Here is a 5,314-nt window from a genome sequence, read left to right on the forward strand (position 1 = left end):
ACACTACCCCACGCCAAGGGGGTGTGGCCAGCACACTTTTGTGAGCAGCGCAGTGTCCAATAATAAATCAAATACTTGCTGCCATTAATGCAACTTCTGCTGCTGCATGGTTTTGCACCATACTCAGTATATTTCATTCTTTTGGCCATCTTTGCCAGAAGGCTTGGTTCTGCAGCTTTAGCTAGGTGACTATTTGACTAAAGGAGGAAAGTTTACATTTACATCTTAATGACCGAGGTACACTACCGCATTACCCAGTAATAATCGAGTTTTGGTGTTTGACCTGGAAAATATCATCAGGAAAGATAGATATGGTCAGCCGTATTGCAGTAGAAAATAGATGGACGGATTAAAATGCATAAGAAAGTTGTTGATTTTTACTATTTTTAACAGTGATTTCTGTGATGTTTACTTTAAAATGTTAGCAAACATACATTTTTATTGTGGTAAATGCTTGAGAGCCAGATACAGTCATCAAAAGAGCCCTACCTGGCTCCCGAGCCATAGGTTCCCTACCTCTGTCATAGACTAAAAACTAACACCTTTAGACTACATTTGCACTTATAGACTAAAAACTCTCATTCATTCATTCATTCATTTTCTACCACTTCCTCATGAAGGTCGCAGGGGTGCTGGAGCCTATCCCAGCTGTCTTGGGACTGTCTTGGTGGCCAGCCAATTCCAGGGCACATATAGACAAACAACCATTCACACTCACATTCATACCTATGGACAATTTGGAGTCACCAATTAACCTAGCATGTTTTTGGAATGTGGGAGGAAACCGGAGTACCCGGAGAAAACCCACGCATGCACAGGGAGAACATGCAAACTCCACACAGAGAAGGCCGAGGGTGGAATTGAACCCTGGTCTCCTAGCTGTGAGGTCTGCGCGCTAACCACTCAACCGCCGTGCCGTTAAAAACTCTCATATATGTACTAAAAACTGGCATTTTTAGACTTTAAAAGTAGCATCCTTAGACTGAAGACTAGGGGATCTAATTTCGTAAACCAGGTACAAGCACGCCTCACCTGCCTTTGCGAAACAGGGTGTGGCCAGCACACTTGTCACCTGTCACAAATTTCGTGAACTACGCAGTCTGGCGCACCCACGCATCCATCCCTCCCACCGACGCAAGTGTAAGGGAGGAGAGAAGGCCCTTAAATGCACCAGATTGGACTGCGTATCAGAGAACACCATGCGTGTCATTCCCCATCAAAGATATTTGGCGATGTAGAGCAGGAATGTTGGTGGAAAAACAAGTAAGATACCAGGATTAGTCTTATGCTGTGTTTAATATAACTGTCTAGAACATGAGGTGGCATATGTGGTGAATGACGTGCATGGTGGCCTCTGATGCATAGTCCAAATCCTGTGCATTTAAACGCAATGACAGGCGTTCATTTGATTGGTTAAGATTACACTTGGCTGTGTTACGCCTCTCACGCCTTCTCACGCCTGCGCCCGGTCTACAAAATTAGAGACCTATGAGTTGAATGAAATATCTGTTGATACTTTGGTGAGCTATATAAAATCAACTGCAGAGCTACTTACAGCTCATGACCTGTCTGATTTATAGGCTAACAAGTAGCATGTTCACGATCTGAAGTGAATTAGTAGTAAATACTCATACTTATCGGGGTGGTCAGCCATGCCTTTTTGTTTACATTTGACTGGAATGCTTTGAAGTCTGACCCTTAAGCTCTAAGTGGGATATTTTCCAAATACAGCAAAATTCTTACAATTCCTTGCGTGGTCGGTATAGTATCCTTAAGATAACCACTACGAGTTACACCAAGCTAGCATCATCAGGCTGACAACCAGCATCACTATCACTAATGTCCAGGCAAATTAGTAACTAGCATTACTATGGATGGTCCTGACTCACTTTAAAGTCTCATTGCAGACGAGTGAGGTGTCTCACGAGATGATGTCACAACACACACACAGGAAATAAAATGTGTCTTTCCACACGTTATTCACCAGAAAATCATCTGTGAGCCCTGCAGGAGGTCATCTCTTCAAAGTGGGAGATGTTTTCCTTCTCAAATTTTTCTATTCTGTCCTCTGAAAGATGACAGAGCAGCACATACACACACACACACACACTGATGGTACCAATTAGCAGACGTTATCATGGCCTGGAGACGTCACAACTGTTCAGACGACCACCCCCCCCAAACTCCACAACTCCCCCGCCTTCGTCCCCCATGTGGTGTGTGTGCATGTGGGTGTGTGGGAGTGTGTGTGTGTGTCTATGTACATCACTGCTAAAATATTTACTCTCAGTTTAGATTACTGACCTACATTCATATGTGCGTGTGTACACGTGTGTGTATGTGTGTTAGTGACCACAGGATCATGTCCTTATATGGCCCCCTCTCTCTCTCTCTCTCTCTCTCTCTCACACACACACACACACACTCGCACACACTTCCTTGTGTTAAGAATGTGATGTAGCTTTGTTGCAATGGCAACTATGTCACGAGACACTGTGATGCTAACACTAGCTTTAAAAGTTAACAAATAAGGCATGACATTTACAAACATGTGGCGCACACACACACACACTCACACATATCAAAGGGCTGGGTCTGGATGTGATCAGCTTGATGTGTCATCAATAGAAGTAAAAACAGCAGGGATGTTCCATCGATTAGCATTCCACTGATAACACACACACACACAAATAGAGAAGATAATAAAGACCGCTGGTCACATGATCACACACATCAATCATGACAACAATGTGACATCAGCATCAATTACTGCAACTGGTAACAGTCTATGACTCCGCCTCCTTCAACACCTTGTTGGTCCTGAGGACTGACTTCTGAGGATGTTGGCCACACCCATTAAAGTGCCAACAAGGAAGTGAAAGACAGGACAGGAAAACACGTGACGACCACATGACTCACACACAACACATGGTGGCCATGGCGTCACAAAGCAGACCCCACACAAACACCCTGCTCATAGACATGCCACACCCTGCTGTGACAGCCACCCCTCTCACTCTGGTTGGCCTGTCACATGACCTGACCGTGGCACAACAACACCACAACGACATGTCAGTGACACAACAATGACAATGAAACAATAGCACAACCGTGCGATGACATGACAATGACACAGCAGTGGCACAATGACACCACAACAAAGACACGACTACGACGCCACAGCAATAACGACACAGCAACACAAACGTTACAAAAAGAGAGATAACATAATAATGACATCACAGCCCAAATGTTTAAAAAAGAAAAACAACCATAATGACATAATGAAAGAGTACTCAAGTTGATTAAAAAAACAATGACACAAAAATGCCAACTTTACAAATGTTGCTAAAAACACAATAATGACACAACATTATTAATAATTAAAACATTAAAAATAATGTCATATTAATGACACAATGACAATAGCGCAAATATTGTTACAAGAAAAACAATAATAACAATAACACAACAACAGCACAATAATGACACAACAATACAGTTGTGCAGCAATGAGGCAGTGATAACACAATGACACACACACAGTATCACAGCAAAAAAAAATGTTTGTCTTTGATGATCTGCGTTCGGGCTAACAGGTAGCTTGACCACCTGGACCAGGAAGTAACCAGGAAGTGATGGAATAAGTAAGCAGGAAGCGAGCCACCATTTTTCCTTTGTTTGTTCATTTTGTTCACAAGCACTATAAGAAGGAAATGCAGGCTGCTAACAGCAGCCATGTTAGCGGGCGGGCCGGGACATGGGACGTCCTCCACATTCCGGCGTACAACGTAGGAAATGCCAACACACTTTGTGTCAAAGTTCCTGTCCGACAAACACTGACCCAAACATCCAAGACTATTTTAGGAAGCGGAACAGAAGCGGCGAGGACGTGAGAGCATGTCCATGTTCTGCTAGAAGACCAGATGTTGGGTTCTGTTACATTTGGAGGACCAGTGGACCATGTCACACCCACATTTAAACAACCTTGTTAGCTTCCTCTTGTAGTAGTCTACTCATTCATCGTCATACACGAACCACAGCTGGAACTTTGTCAGCCCATCTCACTGCTGCGGTTATTTATTAGTAATTCTTTAAACAAAGAGTACTTAAAATAACTAACGTGTATTTGTACTAACGTGACGCAGAACTGCTATAGTGGTAGTTTAAACAAGTAATGTACAGTACTGTACATTTACACTGAAATACAAGGGTGAAATGCAATATAAATACCCTGGCCACAAACTATACATCCTGTAAATAAATGAATAAATAGTAAGTAATAAATTGTCTAGCTACATTTACTCAGACATACAACGTACCCGGTCATTAGCATAATGCAAATGCGCAATATTTCCATTACTGCCTCTGTTACTACCTCAATCATATTTATTTATTTAACAACCCAATACAATACACTCATATGTGACTTTACTCATCTGTATACACCAGTCATTATTTGCACTATGACCCATTTATCACTGCACTAAAATTAATATATCTGCTCCTGCATATGCTCCTGTGCAATACTATGTGTATATTTTGGATATCTTGTATATATCTTGTATATATCTTGTTAAATTGTCTTTTTTACTCTACTTTTATATACTTTTTTTCTTTTTAAACTTGACTACTGCACTGAAAGGAGAAGCTCTCCAATCTCATTGTACATCTTGTATAATGACAATAAAGGCCATTCCATTCCATTACACGATGCAATAGCTACTATATGTACAAAAACTAAGTAAATAACCATGAACAGAAGCGATATAAAATCCATAAACTGAGGACAAAAATGATGGGCATACAGTTTTAAAATAATTGCATTGAAGATTATTTTTTTCCCCAATTTTTTTGGCACGCCCTGAAGACCACAGCACCCTTTTTGTTGTTGCTGTCTTGTCAAGAATATATTACTCAGTGTGAAAGTGTATTGATCGCCATATTTCAGTAGGATAAATAATGCATTTGGCAACTTCTCAACAAATTTGGCAGCTTCTCAGTACATTAAGAAGTAAAGGTTATAAGGTATTTTAGTAGATGTAGTATTTGGGTGTAGTTATAGGCAGCATTTCAATATGTTCACTTGTAGTTTGGGTAATTATATGCATCTTTTCAGTAGGTTTAGGAGTATTTCAGAAGATGGAAGCAGTACTGTATTTAAGTACACGGCAGTAAGAGTTGGTATCCAAGATGTAATCAGATTACAGTCATTGACACAGTAGTGATAATAAGTCAAGAGGAAACACCCCTCTCACACGCACGCGCACACAGTCCCGCAGGGGAGGAGAGGAAACACCGTTACACCCGCACG

At 41.4% G+C, this 5,314-nt stretch overlaps 1 protein-coding gene across 1 annotated transcript in view; it reads right to left on the bottom strand.

The window, feature by feature from the left end:
* Positions 1–5,314, bottom strand: part of dnajc10 (DnaJ (Hsp40) homolog, subfamily C, member 10) — a 35,834-nt gene that overhangs the window by 18,719 nt on the left and 11,801 nt on the right. The gene's annotated exons all lie outside the window — the stretch shown is intronic.

This window comes from Doryrhamphus excisus, chromosome 9, assembly GCF_030265055.1.
Source record: "Doryrhamphus excisus isolate RoL2022-K1 chromosome 9, RoL_Dexc_1.0, whole genome shotgun sequence".
Classification (NCBI taxonomy): Eukaryota; Metazoa; Chordata; class Actinopteri; order Syngnathiformes; family Syngnathidae; genus Doryrhamphus; species Doryrhamphus excisus.